This window comes from Ostrinia furnacalis, unplaced genomic scaffold (assembly GCF_004193835.3).
Source record: "Ostrinia furnacalis isolate ACB-3 unplaced genomic scaffold, ASM419383v2 OfSCF2392, whole genome shotgun sequence".
Lineage (NCBI taxonomy): Eukaryota > Metazoa > Arthropoda > Insecta > Lepidoptera > Crambidae > Ostrinia > Ostrinia furnacalis.
This window is the reverse complement of record NW_021132631.1, coordinates 379,552-401,255: the sequence shown is the minus strand read 5'-3', so window position 1 is coordinate 401,255 and position 21,704 is coordinate 379,552. Positions and strand designations below refer to the sequence as shown.

The 21,704-nt window shown below is 38.2% G+C and overlaps 1 long non-coding RNA gene across 1 annotated transcript in view; it reads right to left on the bottom strand.

Annotated features, from left to right (window-relative positions):
* Positions 1-21,704, bottom strand: part of LOC114355337 (uncharacterized) — a 121,735-nt gene that overhangs the window by 63,758 nt on the left and 36,273 nt on the right. The gene's annotated exons all lie outside the window — the stretch shown is intronic.

Below are 21,704 nucleotides of genomic sequence, written 5' to 3'. Positions count from 1 at the left end.
AAATTTCAAGATTCTAGGTCGACTGGAAGTACCCTTTAGGTTTTGATTCCCTTGCGAGTACTTGCGAGTTTCAAAATATGCAGCTTAAATTATTGCTGTTTCTTTTGATTGCGTTGACATAGAAGTTTGATTTTGTTACAGCTTAAAGGTATTATAGACCTGAGTATTTGGTATGAATTTCAATTTAATACCTCTACGCGTTTATGAGGAAATGGGTAGTAAGTTTAAAATTATTAAAAAAAAATATATTATGTGATGTAACTAAAAATTTATGGTTTTCGTAATTTTTCCTTTATCTATGCTATAAGACGTTGCTTCGTACCAAATTTCAAGATTCTGAGTTCACGGGAAGCACCCTGTAGGTTTTGATTCCCTTGCAAGTGTCGAAAATTTGCGGCATAAACGGCTGTATCTTTTGATTGCGTTGGCTTAGAAGTTTGATTTTTTCACAGCTTCAAGGGACAGTAGACCTGAGTAATTGATATAAATTTCAGCTTCATACCTCCACGCGTTCCTGAGAAAAAGGGTCTTGACAGACGGACGGACGGACGTTTTTCCACTGTTTATTCATGTCAATAACGTGACACGTTCGACATAAATTTTCTAATGAATATACAGGACCTACTAACGCACAAATGAATATAATCATACGGCTCGTGGTTTTATGGCCAAATTATGACCTAAAGTAATAAAATATTTTTTTTATTTATCTAAATAGTGCTAAAAGCTTTAAAGTAACAATAAAATAAGAAGATAACAGAGCTAAAACTTTAGTAAATGTTTGGCTAATGCTGAGCAGTAAATAAGCATAAGAAAAGATCATAAAAATGCGTTCAATCTGTAAAATGTGTTAATATATCTGAATGCACTATAGAATATTTCGACAACGTTTATTTAATGCATTAGGTTTTCTTATTTACTAATATACGGTTTTAACCTTTGTGTTAGTGTAAATGCTGTTAAAGGTGCTGTATATTAAAAGTAATTAATGTTTTAGTATGATTATAAGCCAATTAACTTAATTTTTTAGACCATATAATAGCTTCATGCATTGTAAATTTTACCGCATTCTACTCAAAAGCATTTAAACTAAGTCAAAACTGATTTAGAGTGATAGTCTGACTTTAAAACGTAAATCAATCTTAACTTTAGTGAATATACAGCTTGCGTGTTACTTGGGTATAATCTTGCATTTAACTATGGCTATAGAAATTTCAACTTTATGTCGTACACATAAACACCATAATAAAACTCTACAATCCATGAAGAATTTGAACCTTACTTCAATACAATAAGAATCAACTCACTGAAGCAAATTGCCAAAATTTTAACTTAGGGTGTGCTTACAAACTTTACTAGCAACAAAACAAGCGAAATTGAATCTTATTCATATAGATATAGAATCAAGTGGTGTGCAAATCGTTGATGGGTACACTCCATCATCAGACCCTGGACATTTGGAAGTAATGAAGCAATCAAAGTAATGCTCAGTCATTGTCATACAACCCCTATGAATGTATGGGATTTCTGTTTTTCTTTGGCATTCATTTGGTAGAATTACCAAAACGCACGTAGGTTGTATGTAGAGGTTGCAATCGAATATTCGAATATTCGAATATTCGAATTTAGATTCCAAATTAAATATTCGAATAGTAAATTAACATGTATTCGAATATTCGAATATTACAAAAATAATCAGAAAAGATAGAATGAAGACAACTTAGTATTTGCAAATGTGGTCGGAGGCATCAAATACATATCACCAACTAAAAGAACTAGTCATTGATGCTTCCGACTTCATTGGTGAAGTTGTCTTGCGAAACCAAGGTTCCAAATTACCTGAAAGAGACAACTTTATTGAGCAAAGTCAGCTAACGATGCTGAAGACGGCGGACGGTTATGTCAACAAAAGCCGAGGTTCTGGGTGAGATCGAAAAGATTTATGGACAGCTAATACCTCCAAACCTGTTAATAACTCAGCAACAGATGCAAGTGCTAGGTTAACGCGACACTATACCAAAGACATCCCGTATATCAGCCTATACGAGATTAGGAAGGCTCTCAAACAGCTAAAGAACAACAAGGCACCGGGTGATGACGGAATAACCCGAGAGCTTCTGAACGCGGGTGGAACACCGAAACTCATCCCCTCTTACTCTAAGGAACAACGCCAGAGGCATGGGATAGAAGCGTGGTGATGCTTTTTTTGGACTATGAGAAGGCATTGATTCGATCGATACTTAGGCAGTGCTGCAGTCTCTTCAGCGGTGCCGTATTGACTATCGGTATATCGAGATGCTGAAATGCCTGTACAAAAATGCTGCCATGTCGAGCCGAGTACAGGAGCAGAGCATGAGGGCGATTCCTCTGCAGCGAGGCGTGAGGCAGAGAGATGTTATATCTCCGAAACCGTTGACCGCTGCATTGGAAGACGCTTTCAAGCTCCTTGAATGGAAAGGATTAGGCATAATTACCTTTCAATAGCGAATACATCACTCAGCTTCGGTTTGCTGACGATATTGTGGCCATGGCAGAATCGCTTGAAGACCTCGGCACAATGCTCGAAGACCTAAATCGAGTCTCTCAACAGGCAGGCCTTCGGATGTACGTGGACAAAACGAAGCTTAGGTCCAACGTCCATGTTTCGGTTGGAGCTCGATTCTCGAGACTGTTGACAAGTATGTCTTCCTCTGACAAACGATTCGGCTAGGTAGATTAAATTTCGAGAAAAAGGTAAATAGTCGAATCCAACTCGGCTGGGCAGCGTTCGGGAAACTATACAACATCTTTTCGTCCAAAATACCTCAGTGCCTAAAGACGAAATTCTTCAATCAGTGTGAGTTTCCTCGACCAGTGATGGCACGGCTCGGAAACGTGGCCTCTTACAATAGGTCTTATAAATAAGTTCAAAATTGCACAGCGTGCTATGGGGAGGGCTATGCTCAGTGTTTCTTTACGAGACAAAATCAGAAATTTATGAGGAGATCCGTAAACGAACTAAAGTCGCTGACATAGCCCGACGGATTAGCAAGCTGAAATGGCAATGGGCAGATCACATAGTACGCTGAAATGATGGCCGATGGGGCAGCAATGTTCTGGAGTGGAGGCCACGTACCAAAAAGCGCAGCGTGAGACGTCCACCCACAAAGGTGGACCGAATACCTCATATAGGTAGCGGGAAGGCGCTGGATACAGGCCGCTGCCAACCAGTCATTGTGGAAGTCATTGGGAGAGGCCTATGTTCAGAAGTGGACGTCCTATGGCTGAAATTATGATGATAATGACAAATTTATAACTGTTTTAAAAACTATATTCTTAAATAGTTAAAATATAGTTCCTAAAGCAATAAAACATTAATAATTTAAGTACTTTTTATTTTTTTTTAAAGTATTCGAATATTCGAATAATATTCGAATATCACTGAAAAAATATTCGAATATTCGAAATAGAAATCTATCGAATATTTGCAATCCCTAGTTGTATGATACTAAATTATTTAGATTTGTGTCTTTCTTTTATGTAAAACAGCAAACCAAATTTCAATCAAACAAAATTTTAAAAAACGTTATTTAAAGTAAAAAATGATAAAGCAAGCATTAATAAAGTGAAAGTTCATCTACAAAAGATTTATATCTTTCAGAAAAGATTAATTTTTTTTTATTAATTAATTAATTTGCGGTTATTTACCTTACCGTCAAATATGTTTATTGTCACATCTGATAGGAGGCAGGGTTCACTGTATTCATAGTTTTTGTGTAGGTACCTGAAACAAAAACGAAAAATAAAATTAGATTTTAATCTAAATACCAAGCATAGGCACATAAGCATACATTATGTACTTATTTACTTAACCTATTGACCAATAATCATCTAATTGCTACCACTACAGCAATTGCTCTGTAAAGGCAAAACCAACATTACCATGAGTCACCATTGATGTAGAGTTAGATACTTTCTATGCTAGTGGGTCATGTTTGCTTGCTTTTTTACAGTCACCTGTAAGTTTTGGAGACTTTTTTTGTGACCTGCATTGAAACTACATCAAGGTACAGTCAATAGTGACACCAAAAGTAGCCAAAAGGTTGACAACACAACCTTATTCCAATGAGGGCTATCGTTTTTATACTTAACAGTTGGCACCCCTGGCGATTAACAGGACCTTACTCTACAGTGGCGCCATCTTGATGAGTGCAAATACGATAGTCCTCCTACCACTTTCGCGATCACCAGTTGGTGCCACTGTCTTCGCTACTAGCAAGTGACAGGACCTTACTCTACAGTGGCGCTAACTGGTGAGCGCTAAAACGATAGCCCTCATTGTAACAAAGACGTGTTGCGAACTTATTGGCTACTTTGGGTGTCACGAACTATTTGACGCTGACTGTACTTTTTTATTTGGACATGCATTCAATCGTAACTTTGAATGAAATGATAATTGACAGTAAGCAGATGAAATTAAAGCCATTAGGCACAAAATTAGGGTACAAATTCTATTCTAAAAGCCTGTCAAAAGCTGACGTCTTATGAGAATTGTATGTAATTCTTTGGTTTCATGGCTTTTATTGCCATTTATGGATGTAAAACAAGTGACGCTGCATATTTTTTGGAGATTATTTTTATTTTTTATTTTTTTTTAAAAGATTATTAGTAATTTGTTATTACACAAATTACTAATACTCCCGTTAGCCCCTCGTACTAAGCTAAATATGCTTGTGTCACGAGTGAGCTCACCACAATAGTCGAGCGGCAGCGGGGACCGAACCCGCGTTCCCCGGATCACGAGTCGGCCAGTCCGACCCCTTCACCGTTCGGCTATCGTGGCTTAAAAACAAGTTTTATTATTGCTTACCATACTCGTATTACTATGAGAATTGTCTTTGTTACTTGCGTTTAGTGATTGCGAAATAAAGTTTCCCGCTATCAAATTAATGACCTGCTAAAACCCACTAAACAACATAATACAAAAGGTCTCAATTATCATAGACGTGTGAATTTTAACATGTCTCTAATAAATTAAAATCTGCGGCGGTAAAAGCTAGCTGAGATTTATAAGCAACATTCCTTAATCCAAATAGAAATAAATAAGGTATTATGAAAACCAATAACGCATGTCAGACATTTATGATGTGTCATAAAGTCTGACATCAGGTGTGTGGCCTCTTCTTCGGCCATATAATAAGATACTAAAATCTTTTAATATTCATTTTCTTATAAATAAAATCAACTTTGTTGTGACATCAATGACTCATCGATGATCTGATGCAGTTCTAGAGTTGATGGTTTCTAGAGATTGTTTATCGCAATCAGATAGTTACTAATTAAAACATTAATTATCTTAATTACATGCATTAATCAACACGTCAACACGGTATCTTGTTTTAAAAGCCTTGAGCTGTATAGTTTCGGGAACACAGAAGCTGGCAGGTGGAAAACCAGCCTTACAGAGCTGCAGAGTAAGAATTCCAGTCAATTGCATATCTACACCTCCCAATACAGTCGCGTATATAAGCAATTAGTTCCCAGTAATCGCCACCGTTACAATCGAGCGTAGAATACAAATAGAATTTACTTAGTTTGCTTAGCGGCACTCATGCTGGTCTATTTGTGAGGTCAAGAAGAGGAGTTGAGAGGCACTTGGGAGGTTCTGATGATTTGTTGTTCTGATGACGGTCATCGTCAAAGAAACAGAGAACAATTTAAGGGGTGAGTGGACAAAGGTTATAACTAACAAAATGAGTTATGAGTGTTTGAAAATGTTAATCTGCTCATACCACATTTGAATCCTGAAATGTATGAATGCTTGTCAGATAACACCTTTGTTAAGGTTTGACACGTAACAAAATTGCATATTTTGAGCTCATTAGTCGATTTTATCATCACTTAAAACCTATGTTCATTGTTCATGCAAAAAAGTCGATTCTTCAGTTTTGTCAGATATTAACACCTTTGTCCACTCACCCCTTCAATTATGTTACAAATATTAAGATGTGACTGTGTAATGTAAGGAAATCCTTTGTCCAGCAGTGGACGTCATTCGGGTGAAACGAACGAGTAATAAGTGACATTGTGGTTATTGTTTGGTATAAGCCTTCCTTGATATGTTGCTATATTATTATGAAGGTTTGAGTTCTAAAGTGTCACTTTTGAGACTCAGTGCTAGAAGATTGACTAAGTTCAAGCTACACTCTGTCAATCTCTGATTTGTGACCAAAATTTTTCTCAGTTTTTACTATTTAAAATTGACAGAAAATGCCATTTTTGAAACCAACATGACAAAATGGACGCTATCAACAAAAAAAACTCTGTAGCAGCTGGTATGGTATTTGGTCGTGAGAAACAGCAAAATATGTGTTGAAATTCCGTTTGACAACTTTAGTTCATAAGCTGCGCGTACGCAGTGAGAAATCATTAAGCATGTCAATGTCACTTGACATCGTAAGCGGTTGCTTAAGTCGCTACTTCCATCCGTTAAGTGTTCTAACATTCCATTGCTAGTATGAATTATGGGAGAGTCATGGGGCCAAATAAATTTAGGCTATTGAAAATCACAAAGCGTAAAGATTCGATCGAAATCAAAAAGGAAGAACGACGAATCTTTTTGGATGCAGGCCGCTACCAACCGGCCATTATGGAAATAATTAGCAGTGGACGTCCTGTGGCTGAAATGATGATGATGATGTAGCCCAACGAAATAAGGAAAGTGATAAGATGAATCTTTGTGTAATTTTCGCATTTGAATCATTTTTCTTGAAAAATATTCGTTAGCTTTTCTAGTTTTCTCTACAACTTAAATTACGTAATCTTGTAATACAAGAATCCAATGATTAAATGATTACGCAGCTAGATGATTGATTGATGATAATTTAATGATAGATAATAGAGATAACTATAACCTATATTTTCTTCATATGGAGAAAACCACATTACAAATAATTGGTGAAGAAAGTGGGAAAAACAATCCTATGGTTGGACAAGCTAATCTAAAATCATGTCGACATAGTAGTACGTTTGTTAGTTTTTCAATCATGTTATAGCGATGGACAAACAAATGTAATGCCTTGATCACACGTACCGAGCAAACGGTGATCAAGGCTTTTAGGGTGAGTTGCACCACCTTATTTTACCCATAAAAATAGCTGGTGCTTTTTGTATGGAGTTTGACAGATTTTTGACGTTTGTCAAAGTTAAAATAAGATGGTGCAACTGAGCCTAATGCCCGTTTTCACCATCACTCCCTAATTTTTAAGTGTCCTCTATAGCAACACATAACACGAATTTTGTTTCCATAGGGGACACTTAAAAATTAGGGATTGATGGTGAAAACGGGCATAAGTCTACTTAAAATACGTAGGTACAGTCAAGTCAGCGTCAAATATTTCGTGCCAAAGTGGCCAAAAAGTTGAGCTCTTTGGCTACTTTGGGTGTCACGAACTATTTGACTCTGAAAAAATAGCACAAAATAATAAGGCCAGACAAATATCTGACTGAATTAAAGTTTCTTGTCACCACCAGTCAGCCTTAGTTTGTTTGACAGTATGTCAGTAAAATTATACTGTAATGTACAAGCCCTACGTTGTTTCGAAGAGGTAGATATGAACCATCATCATCACACTATACGTACAGAAGAATACAAAAATTCAATTTGAATTTTCCATTTGCGCAATTTCATAAATCTTCATTCTGAGAAAATCATAAGGGTGAAACTTGCAGTCAAAGTACGGATGACAGCACGTCAAGCTAACGCGGTGGTCTCTTATGTACTAAGTAATAGAGGCGATTTTGCCACAAAAATGGCTGTCCACTGTACAAAGTAACCACAGAAAGTGAAACCGCACGACAAAAGTCAACAGACACACAAACACAGTGACTTATCGATTGAGTGGTCACGACCGGCAGACAGCAAATATTTAAGTAAAACGAATCGAGACATAGACATTGAAGGCGTCTGAGTGGTAAAAGATCTGGGTCTCTAGATGGTCTAGGGTTCGATTCCCAACGTCGACAATCAAGTCGTAAAATATCTCTGTGTACAGCTTTGGTTGGGAGGACAGCCGTTCCACGTAATACCTATTTGGTAGCACATAAATCTGTCATCGGGATTACGAGACTATTCCCACCTCTCGTTCCCACCGCTACAACTCCTGTGTAGCCAGGATCTACAGCTTGACCGCCAATAACCCAACCACTGAACGTCAAGTTTGTGCCGGGGGAAAGTTAACTGTCATTGAACCCGCAACGAAATTAATCAGAAGAAATTCAGGATTGTGAACTAGGATGATTTTGAAATTGAAGTAAGACGCGTACAATATAGTTAAATTGTATTCCTTGGGGTCTTTTTAAGGTTTCCGGTACAGACAGAAGAATAACAAAGACAGAAGAATAAATCTTTATGCTAAATGTTATTTAATCGCTGTCATTTTCAATAGCTGTCATTTCGAAGTCATTTGTTTTTCAGGTACTGTATCGTGGTTTAAAACCTACAAAACCTGACATGACGTTTATTTAATTCATGATTGAGACGAATTTAATTTCAATGTAGGTATGAACAAAATTACGACGCTACGACGTGTTAAATTTATAGCACAATGAAAATTGCCAATGACGTTTATGTTTTTGCTTGTGCATTAATAATATAGTCAAATGATTCAGAAACATCAAGTAGCAAAAATTGAAACTAACACCTATGTAGTATTGATAGTAACGTCCTCCTGACATAGTCATAGCTAAGACAGCTCAATGTTGTACATCTATACATAATGAGAGTGTGAGTCATGACTACTGCTCAAGTCTCAAAAACGTCAGTTATGCCAGCCAATCATCATCATTTCAATCATTCCATCGTCTTTTTTTGATAACCATACATTTTACTATTCATCCCTACACCCCGGGGGTCCGAAGCCAAATTGGTCGTATCACAGGGGTCCTATCTCAATTTACTGCTGACTGTAAGTACATTACCAATCAATTGGGCAACTATTGATTAGGTTATGGTAGGGTCGAATTTTATTTGGTTACTGTTTGGGAAGAGAAACTGCCAGCGTTAGATAGTTTTGTATAAAATACAGAAGAACTGATAAATAAGACCGTCTTGCTATGGGTGGCATGATATTACTACTTGAACCTCGTAACGAAATAGTCGTAAATGTTTTCTCCTTAAACGTCATTTAACTCACACCTAATTTAGACAAATCATCAACTACAATAACTGCATACTTTCCCACGACTTCCCTCCCTTTCACACTGGTTGATTTGGATAGAGAAACAACCAGTAGCACCATTCATACTAATTTAGTATGTTAAACTCCTTTTTATCATTGCATCATGCGGGCTGGGTAAATTAGGGATATTTTGACACCTAACCAAGCAGTTTTTAAGTATACACAGACACCATAGTAACAGTCTCATTAAAGAAGTTAAATAGGTTCCCGGCTTGGTGTCGGCGGCTTTATTTCAAAGGAATGTTTTGACAATAATATTATGTCAAAAGTTGACAACTCATGCCGGCGGGTCGACAGGTTTGGTGTGTAGTATGCCTTAACTGAGGCCTTAACCAAACCATAAACCAATATCGAAAACCAATTTATGTGCAAAACAACACTTAAAACTTAGATCGATATCGTGATTGATTTAAATATCTATCAAATAAACAAAAGCCTAAATGTATGATCTCCTCCTTTTGCAAAAACTCTACAGTTCTACACTAAGGCTCATAATTTTTTGTAAGTAGGCTTTTATAAGGCACTTCTACACGTCCCAGTATTAACCCTACCACTGCTTCAGGACAATAAATGGGCCAGTGCTAAGAAGAAGCAGCGCAGGAAACTCAGTCACTATCAATATGAAAACTACCTTAAAACTCTATTGTAATACCTGCTTCATAATTCCTTCAAGAAACTTACACCAGACAATTTAATACCAAGGCCTAGCTGATAACAAGTAACCTTATACAAAGTCAGCTTTCCGAGAAACGTCGGGCACACAAACATTATCTTGAATAAACTAAATCGGTACTGCATCCCAAGATATCTGCTGTCCTTTTCACTCTTAGGGTTTAACCACAGTTCGGGAATTCTACTTTTTTACAAAAATTATACAAAAATCATTAAGTCGTCGCATGATACCGAGCCTTTCAGTGATTTGGCCCATTTTTAGCTTGGTCCACGGGCAAAGTCACTGGTTTGAATTTTTTAATATTTTTTCTTCCAGCATCTGGGCCCACTCTAAGATTGTATAGTAGATTTGTGTTGATTTTCTTTAAAAATTCAATCCAGCGACTCGGCCTGTGGACCAAGGCACGAGTGGGTCAAGTGTCTGGAAGACTTCTTGAAGGGTTTAAAGTAAAACATTAAAACTAAAGTAAATAATTAAGTAATTCAAAGAACATTGAATATCGGCCTTTCTTCATATCGCTAGATTGGAAAAGTAGTGTTATGTTTAATTAAGTCAACAGGTTCTAAGCACTTTAAGTTGTAATCAATTTCCATGTATGCGTGTTTGTCTTGTTGGTTGTCCTAAATAAATAAATAAAATAAAATAATGTGACGATACTCATTAGCAATTTAAATTGCTTGCCATTTTGCCAAATGTAAATTTTGATAAGCTGTCGATTATATTATAATTAGCACATGCCAATTATAGTCAAACATGAAATGAAGGCATAAGTAGGTGTGGAGATAGTGGGCTGAAAGACATTGACAGACCGACATTTTTGACGTTTCGCATTCTCGCATTGCATTATGCAGCTCGGAGCATGCTCGGAGTTTCAATGCGTGATCGTATCAGAAATGAGTAGATCCGCAGGAGAACCAAAGTGACCGACATAGCTCGCAGAATCGCTAAAATCAAGTGGCAGTGGGCGGGGCACATAGCTCGCAGAGCTGATGGCCGCTGGGGCAGAAAAGTTCTCGAGTGGCGACCACGAGCCGGAAGACATAGTGTGGGCAGGCCTCTCACTAGGTGGAACGACGATCTGGTGAAGGTCGAGCGAGGTGCCTGGATGCGGGCGGCTCAGGACCGGTCTTTGTGGAAAACCCTGGGGGAGGCCTTTGTCCAGCAGTGGATGTCTTTCCGCTGAAACGATTATGCAGCTATTGCAAAAAAAAATCGTGATCGCTTCGTAATTGTTTACCGCCTTCAACAAAAGGAGGATGTTCTCAGTTCGGTTGCTATGTTTTTAACTTAGTAACCTTCTTTTATCTTGCCAAGTATGGTAAGGTATTGAATCTGCCACAAATGTTACTTCTCTCACGTCTCAGAGTACGCGTGGATGCACAGGGTGACACACGACCAATCACAGAGCTCTATTCAACGCTGTGCGTTCAATTTGATGTTTAACTTAAGAAAGCATCGTTTGTGAATACGGGGGTGAATTTGCCATAAAACATTTACTTTGTCTTTCTCACGTCAGAATCACTGTATTAAGGAACAATTATTATTGATATTGCTTACTAGGCTATAGTGTGGTCGTTTCCTTAGTACGAAAGAGATGGGGTACAAAAGATTAACGTCCAGAAACGTAATAGCGAGTATTGAATTTTATTGACACACCATAGACGATGGGATCGCATGGGTTTTATCGCGTTGCTAGCATTTTTATTGTTATTTATTAATTCAAGAACAGCTACTCAATTTTCTTATGAGGTAGACGTTTCTTCGCCACATGCTTTATTGGTTTGACTCCCGTTGAAGTTTATGTGTTATATTTTTTATATAACGGGACTATTACCACCTCTCGTTCCCACCGCTGCAACTCCTGTGTAGCCAGGATCTACAGTTTGACCGCCAATAAAACCCAAACAGTGAAGGTCAAGTTTGCCCCGGGGGAAAGTTTAAATGTCATTGGACCCGCAACGAAATTAATCAGAAGAACATAGGAGGAGTCCAAAGTTAAGGTTCGACTCCTCCAGTGCAAACTTGTTCATACTGTTTTACAGCCCGATTAAACTAAACGGGTGACAAAGACAGTCTAGTCTGTAGTCCGCCTCGGGGACTTTAAAATATAATAATTTGGAATGCAAACCGCATTTTTACTAAATGCTAAACAACCATTCACTGTCAATCTGCCTTATTAATGCTAAGAATGCATTTCTATTCTGCCTACAACAGATATATTTTCTATTTTCCATTGAATTTAATGTAAATTCTGACTGGAATGTCAAATATCGAGTATTTTAATAATAATGGCGGGTAAATATCGCTGTATCACGGTACGATTCGACACACATACTTGGGGAATGAATCAGGGACTTGAAATGGGATGGTCAAGCGTGAATCGGTGCTAAGGATATGAGTTCTTTGCAGGGTTGGGTCTGAGTGTGCGCTGCTTCAATTTTCTTTTTCATTTTATTTAAGACACAACTACGAAGAATAAACAATAATACACAACAACATAAATTAGATTATTCTAAGAGCCAGCTCATAATATATTGTCCTGAAGCAGTGGTAGGGTTAAAGCTAAGTAATACTTGGACATGTAAAAGCTCTCTTTAAAAGCTTATTTGCAGAAAACAAGTTACTTTTATGGCTATAATAATTACTTATTTAACATTTTCCAGGGCAGAAGCAGTGATACCTACCTACATGTAGGACAAATTGTTATTGCATTGTGTAGTTTATAATTGAAAACTGTAGTTAAAGGTACTTGGAAGTAAGAAATTGTAATAGGAACGATTTTGCACAGTTATTCCTTAGAATAAACTTGCATATTGCTTTATTTTTTTTGCTCTACTTTTCACTTTTACTTTTTATTTCGTCGCGGGTCCAATGACAGTTTAACTTTCCTCCGGGACAAACTTGACCTTCACTGGTTAAGTTTTTATTGGCGGTCAAGCTGTAGATCCTGGCTACACAGATGTTGCAGCGGTGGGAACGAGAGGTGGGAATAGTTCCCTTTTTATTTTTTATTCTAAAATAGAATTTCATACAATTTTGTGTTCCATCTTATTGTACCTATCTATAAAGTCTTTATTCTTGCAAGGAACCCCAAATAGCTTTCTACACCCCACTTTCTGAGTCGGAAGTCATTTTCGGCCACTTCTTCTGACGTGGGGTGCCAAATATACCGCTTTGTTGGGTTTATGGTCTGTGCAATTGCACTTTTGGGGTCTGTATTATTATCGATGTATACGTAATGGTATATTTATACATACAGACAGGTGTAGAGCAAAATGTTGCAATTATGATTAAGTTCTTTCTTACATAACTTTCTGTAGTTAGGTAATTTTACGATTCTGTGTGAACATTTTGGACTATCATCATCTCAGCCATAGGGCGACCACTGCTGAACTTTTTTACTACATAAACTTATTTTAACACCTTCTAATAATGTTTTAATCAGCCTCTAATAATAGCCTCAACTTCCCGCCTTTTCTAACCTAAAAATAAAAGTAACCCATAAAAAACCTGATGACTTTTTTTTAACCCCTTCACGGCTCATGATTAACAATATCACCCACCGTTACTGTGATGTGACGTTTTGACACATTGGTGTAACAAAAAGTATTTATGAAGAGCGATAAATAACGCTGTATAATCTGTGTAGTTTTTGTCTGTGGTTTTTGATTAGCGGTGATAGGGTGTAATGGAACGTGGGTAGTATGATTTAGGATGTATTTTAATTCATACGTGGTTTATGAATAGCGTACTCAGATTCTTACAAAAAGTGCTCCTGTTAGTAGTTTCTTTAGCTAGGTATAAAGGCAACGACTACCTACATTTATAAATGTTACCTTTTATTTTTCCATGCTGAGGACACTCCTGATATTGACGAATATTGCCATAAAGATGAAAGCCTAGGAAACAGCTAAAAGATTGCCTCAAGAAAAAAATATACAACGAATTTACGTATTTTTATTTTCAGTAAAATGTTCCTTTGCAAATTACTCGTATTCAACAACCATTTATTTCATGACACTAACAAGTCCATGTTGTGACGATCGCCTTCACAAATACCCTTGAAAACAACTGAAATGTTAAGTTAAAAACATCTATTTTTAAAATCCAATCAACGCGCTTAATGAGGCATAGACAATTTTGCCATAAATTAAAAGACCGTTCATTCACCAGACTGTCTTGGATCCTAAACTTTTTAAGATAATAAAGTTATTTTTTTGTTTTAATGACACTTGACTTTGGATGCACGTGCTTGATTGAAGCCATAAAAACTGAATTGATTGACCGACAGAGATCCAAATCCTTCTTTTGTTTTAACGGCGCTGGAGAGCTCTTGTTTTATTTTGACGACATCGATTTAAGATTTTTTTTAATATAGCTGTCAATAACTGGATGAAAGATTCGTGTTTTGTGGTGCTCTTTAGGAGTTACGTTCAACAAGTAGTGGTCAAGCTGTAGATCCTGACTACACAGGAATTACAACGGTGGGAATGAGAGGTGGGAATATCGTAGACCCATATTTTACATTCAACAGGAAACAGTCTATCATAAGTTGATGGTGATGATGATGACATTGACGTCTGCTAAGAATGAATCACTGCGAGAATGAGAACATGTTGGTTCTGTGTAACCAAACAAATCAAATCAGAATTTTAGGACAAGGGCGACAGAACTCTACAGACAGAGTGAAGTTCTTATTTTTTATACGTCCCTGTATAGTGAAAGATTTATTTCTCATTGAAGCCACAAAAAAGAAATTGACAAATGACCTGCAAAGATTCAAATTAAAAGTATGAGTGACGTTTTAGTGCCGGTCATTGAGACCACTTGAGCGCATTGCAGGGTTTTAACTCTTACGAAGCTTCGTTAACCCTTCAATGACGTTGGGGCGACGAAAGGCCGGTTTATGGTTTGTTTATGGTTCAATATTGGGGCGATGAAAACAAGATGGTTATAGGGTTGTTTTTTGTCGTGTGAGGAAGGAAGTGTTAGTGTAGATAGAAAGCTCGTAATCTAAAAGATTACTACTGCAGTTTATTAAAAACTAGCGGCCGCCCGCGACTTCGTACGCGTGGACCCCGTTTTACCCCCTTAGGGGTGGTGTTTCTAATTCTTTCTTAGGATACCTACGTCATAACCTGTGTATGTCTACCTGCATGCCAAATTTCAGCCCGATCCATCCAGTGGTTTGGGCTGTGCGTTGATAGATTACTATGTCAGTCAGTCAGACACCTTTGAGTTATTTATATTTAGATACACTTCTCCTTCTTGTCGTGTTGACAACAAACAGCGTCTGGCCAAAACTTCGCTACAAGAGTGGCGTTATCAATAGCATTCATTAAATCTTCCAGAAAAGTTCTCGAATGGCGACCACGGGCCAGAAGTCGTAGCGTAGATACGCTTCCCACTGGGTGAACCGACGTTCTGGTGAAGGTAGCGGGACGAAACTGGATGCGGGCCTTCGTCCAGCAGAGGACGTCATTTGGCTGGAACGAATGTACGATTCTGATGGGACGACTGTACTCAATAATAAAAACTTAATAAAAATGACATTGAAGCATTTCAATTCGGACCAAATTCGCAACGAGACGCGGAAAAAGTTTGTTCAATTGATATTGGCAATGACCTACGGGCTGCGTGTGCGCATGCAGTCCAATGTGAAGCTTGATTGGCTGTGTACGGTAATTAGAGGCCTAATTCTTGATGGTAATGACGATTGACGATGAAACGAAGGTCAATGTTGATGATGATTGCTTTGCTTTGAAAGGTTACAATGGAATCAATGGGTATTACTAGCAACCCGCCCCGAGGCAATTGACCTTCACTGGTTGGGTTACTGGCGGTCAAGCTGTAGATCCTGGCTGCACAGTAGTTGCAGCTGTGGGAACGAGAGGTGGGAATAGTCCCGTAGCAACCCGCCCTTTGAATCACTCTATTTCTTAAAACCCCATTAAAATCAGTTACGTAGTGTAAAAGATCTTAGCGATCAGACAGCGGGAGCAACCTATTGTTTTATACTATGTATTCATCATCATCAGATCATTTGGTCTCCACTGCAGAGCCTTCTCTAATTTACCAGAGATAATTGAAGGTTTTGGCCTAAACTCCCCATCGTCACCAGGCGTGTTGGGGAGGCCTGATGTTCGCATATTTGTCCCTTACGCCCGCATTCACAAACATTACTATGAGGCGTGGACGTACAGGGTGACACACGAACCAATCACAGAGCTCTATTCAACGCTTTGCGTTCGATTTGCTGCTTCACTTAAGCAAGCATCCTTTGTGAATACGGACGTTAGTCGCCTTTTACAAGATTGGGGTCAAATTCTGCCTGAACCACACGACCAAAATAATTCTTTCTGTAATAATTTCGAACATTGTTTAAGTTGGGAGCACGTAAGATTTTTATGATTGCAACTTTAAAACAGCTGTGGGTACAGACTAAACAAGGGTGAGCAACGTCGGGTGTATGTGTGTGTAATGTAAACAATGCGTGGGAGCCATATTGAACTTGAGGAAGGAGAGTTTAAGCTTTTAGTTAAAGCTTCTTACAATATATTAAGATGTTGATGACGAGGTAGGTAAGTACTTAAACGTGATGAATTAATGAAAAATAGGAAAACCCAATACGGTCTTCTCTATTTCATCATTATCATAATCATTTCAGCCATAGGACGTCCACTGCTGAACATTAAGCCTCCCCTAATAATTTTCACAATGGCCGGTTAGTTGCTGCCTGCATCCAGTGCCTTCCTGCTACCTTTATGAGGTCGTCGGTCCATCTTGTGGGTGGATCTTACATTATTTCACTGTAGTAATATTCCTTCTGGCGCAGTTGGAATGTCTGTAAATTTACTTTACCTTAATATCTTTAACTATGTTTTACTGTAATTGAAACTTCTACTGTTTAAACATAATAATTCTATTTCAAACTATAGGGGAACCTGTTGTACCTACTTAGGCCAGATTTTCGAAATTTGATTTTTTTTTTAAATAATGGTCCAAGTTAAACTTGTTTAGTGTGCATGTGTATAAAGATCATTTAATGAACAACATAATTCATTCATAAAACTATCACCGTGTGGGGTGAGTGACGTCACGTGACCGTGTCATCCATTCGGGACGTCACACGGTTGTATTCCATGGTTTATAAGATTAAATTGAATAATGACGTTTTTATGCAGTTTTAGACATGACTAATTAATAATTACATATGTTGGAGGTATAGGGGTGGAAGACTTATTTATACGGTAATTTAGTTATAACAGACAGTTTCTTACTATTTTTCAGCGATAATAGTATTTCTGATGCGAACTGCATTTTCTTTAGGCATTTCTTATCCTTGATACTTATAATCTTTGCGGGAAGTGGGAACAGCTTTACGATTTTCTAATTATGTCATTATCATAGGTATTTATTAATATGTTGGTGCAAAAGATGAAACCTAAGTCACCTAGGTACACTAATATTTCAAGAAAGAATGATAAAATTTGTTGATTGTTATTTGTTTGAAATAAATAGGCTCTGAAACTAATGGACCGATTTGAAAAATTCTTTCACCATTTTGAATCCTACATAATGCCTGATGATCATAGGCTAGAAATTTCCAAAATCGGAACGAAATTCGCGGAGTCAGACAGTATTTTAATAAATTACACGTTTGAACCAAATTGATTTTGTATCATGGCAACCCCAAGCGGTTAACTACTCGCCAACCGGTTCACTTACCACAATCACATACACTTATTGCAAATTACTCCCAAGTTATTTGACCGTGTGTAAAATAAAAATAACGAATCTCGAATTACTTGAAAGCATGGCAGGAGAAAAACAAACTGAGAATCTGAGTCACGACTATATGGGGATACAGGGATACTGGGGCAGCGGGTACGCGGTTATTTACACCGACGTGTAATGGTAAACATCCTCTGTGTTCGAATAGAAGACCATCATAATCATCATATCAGCCATAGAACGTCCACTGCTGAATATACGGAACTATTCCCACCTCTTGTTTCCACCGCTGCAACTCCTGTGTAGTCTGGATGTATCCAAATGGCAATAAAAACCCACTGCTGAAAATGGCTTTCCCCCAATGACTTCTGTAAAAACTGGTTGGTAGCAGCCTTCCTGGATGCAGGCCGCTACCAACCTAATAACATAATACCAACTGCCATGAAATTTATTGCAGGTTCTAAGAGAGTCCCTCTGTGGTTGATGATTCATCAGGTGAGATACAGGTCAAGAGATCCTCTAAGCAATATTCGATCTTAAGATCCATAGAAGCAAAACCTCGATTGAAGACTTTATTCTTTCAAGGTTACATTACATTGTGATTAAATCCCATTCAGTTATGTTTATTTTAAGCTTTCGACTTAAGAGAAAAAAGTACAAAGTGTTATTGCGAAAGTCGAGATCGTACTTCCCAATTTCACACCTTGTACCTTTGCAACAAAGTTAAAATTCGAATAACTTTGTAAATATATCCGTCGGTAACACTTCTCCGAAGTGATTTTATGTATGTTACTGTCTGCACATCAGACAATACATTTTTGCTACAAAATAACACCTTATTACAACGAAATAGGCCACAGGATTTATCCGGACTTGCTGTAACTGCATCGCATGTGAGACAGCGACATCTGTATGTAAATTATTGACCCAATTGTTTGATGGGAACACATTTAATTGAGTCCATATTGAGGTTAAGTTTACCGTTACTTTATCCTTTATTCATGATCGAAAATTTTATTTTCAGTCACGAAATCTCAACTTCGAACTCCTTCTATGTTCTTCTGATTAATTTCGTTGCGGGTCCAATTTATTTATTCTAGAAGGCTGCTTGAAGGCTTACAGAAAATCCAACGCGCCAACAAGTTATAGGTACAATCGTGCAAATAATATCAATTAAAAATGTCAATATTGTGTACAATTGTCAAGTAAAACGATAACAAATCAGTCAAATAAAATCAAAAATGACAATTTAACTTTCCCCCAGGACAATCTTGTCTTCACTGGTTGGGGTTATTGGCGGTCAAGCTGTAGATCCTGGCTCACAGGAGTTGCAGCGGTGGGAACGAGGTGCAAATAGTCCCGTTATCTTCAGTTATTGCACGCCTTGCACGTAAAGCTAGTGATGTGATTACTGCAGACTAGAATAAGAACACTTCCATTCTTCCCATGGATGTCGTAAGAGGCGACTAAGGGACAAACATGCGAACATCAGGCCTCCCCAACCCGTCTGGCCAGCGTGGGGAGTGTAGGACAAATCCTCCATTTGCCTCTGGTAAATTAGAGAGTCGCGCTCCTGCAGTGGAGACTAAATGACCTGATGATGACAAACATTTAATTTTCGAAAATCTGGTAAGTTCGAGAGGGATAGAGGGTAGTTCTGCAGTAGAAAGAAAAACTAAAGACATAACTATCTTGATAGAGTCAGAATTAATCATAGAGGAAGTCCCAGTGGGGAATTTGCTCTCATCGCCCATATTCTCAGAAGAAATCTGCGCACAGTCTTCTGACTGATCTCATGATAGAATAGACAAAAAAAATTACAACTCTTGGTGTAGAGCTGCCTCTGTGGTCTCTAGTGGTAAGACCGCTTCAGACGCAGAGGTCCCGGGTTCGATTCCTAGTGGGGGCAGATTTTTCTGTTCGGTTTGGTTGGTGGTAGGGCTTGTTCTATGTCCGCCTGGCTAACTACCATCATCTTACCTAAGTCTGTCGCCATAACAACAATATTAACAGCATTGTTGTGTTCCGGCAGTTAGAGGAAAGATAGCCAGTTCCTCCGTGGTTAAGGATTCCGGGTGAAGCTCGCTTCCACCTTCGGCCTGATCATCACTTACCATCAGGTGAGATACAGGCCAAGAGCTTACTCGTTGTGGATAAAAAAAGAGTAAAATTAAACAACTTCATGATGATGATACTTATAAGCAACGGCGCAATATCTTCTAGATCTATATTTGCTTAATTACAAAATGGTTTACAAGGTTGGCTAATATTAACGCTTGCATTAATTTCCGCGAGGCCGTGTATAACGAACGTGCTGTTCTAACAAACATGATTAGGTTATTAATGTGTTAACGTAAAGCTTATTTTTATTTTAATTAGTATAATGATTCTTTGTCGACGACTTCATAAAGGTTGCAGGGAAGCGCTGGACGCAGGCAGCTAACCAATCGATCAACATGGAAAGCATTGGGGGAGGCATATGTTCAGCAGTGCACGTCCTATGGCTGAAATGATGATGATGATTTGTGGTTTAGTACTAACTAACTCCGAATTCGTGCCGCCTATATTCATCAGAAATAATGTAGGATCCTAATGGTAAAGGATTTTTCAAATCGAGCCAATAGAAAACTTAGTGTGGGCAGGCCTTCACTCCGTGGACCGACGATCTGGTGAAGATCGCAGAAAACACATGGATGCGGGCAGCGCAAGACCGGTCGTTGTGCCAATCTAAGAGGGAAGCCTTTGTCCAGCAGTGGACGGCATTAGGTTGAATTAAGTTTGACTCTAGAGTTCTGATCTGACCCTGTCTTATATTTGCGATAAAATAATGACAGCTTAACTCTCCCCCAGGACAAACTTGACCTTCACTGGTTGGGTTATTGGCGATCAAACTGTAGATCCTGGCTACACAGGAGTTGCAGCGGTGGGAACGAGAGGTGGGAATAGTCCCAAAAAATAATGACAAAGAGATTATGTTAACATTCTCAAAAACTTAATAAATCTCACCCAATCACTTCATTATCCCTTATTCGATCAATGACTTAAATCGATGATTAATGCATTGAACAATCGATACACAATCGATTGTATTGTCTTGTAATGTTATTCATTGAGTTACGTAATACTCATGAATTTATATGAAAGATTAATGAATGGTGATATTATGCTTGTAAGATCCGAATTCGTGTGTGGCTTAAATTTTAGATGAAAGTATTTGAATGATTTTCGTAAACGGCTTATCAAGTATTATGGTTGATATAAAGTATCTATAAAAGGCCTCTTTATCACTTGTTACTACACATTATTAATGCTTATCCAGTAGTCATAGTAGCGGCTTTGCTAGTTTGGAGCTACGAAATTGGTATTATTACGAGTAGGTATAGGTAGTTTGGTATAATTTATTTTTATTTGGAATTGTGTCATATCCATAATAATTTGTTTGCTGTCATCATTTATTCATTTTGTAAATCTCGCTTTAGGTATCGTTCGTTCGTTTCAGCCAAATGACGTCCACTGCTGGACAAAGGCCTCCCCCAAAATTTTCCATAATGACCGGTCCTGCGCTGCCCGCATCCAGATACTTTCCGCGACCTTCACCAGATCGTCGGTTTCCATTCAGGGTTATTCAGGCAGTACCTACTACAATATTAATATCTTTATGCATTTTTTTTACTGTAACAGACAAAAAGAATGCCTAATATTTACTCCATGAGCTGAAACCCCATTGTCAAGTCCCCCTTACATTCCCGGTACTCCAATGTTTCTTCATTAGTCCCTCCAGAATACTTGACGTTGGCCCTATTAATTTCTCAACGCGATTAACTACGCCACTGATTCTCAAACTGTGAGCCTCGGTACCCTGGGGCATCGTGGGGAATAAGTAGTAGAACCACTGTTTGTTTATTGCCTTAACCAAACCCTACCTGCCAGTGCTGTACCTATGAGTACATACCGTTTGCTACTTTTCTTGTCAGTTTCATTGTAAACTACACACACAATATCTACACAAAAAAAATCCCACCACTGCAACTCCTGTGTAGCCAGGATCTACAGCTTGACCGCCATAAAAACCCAACCAA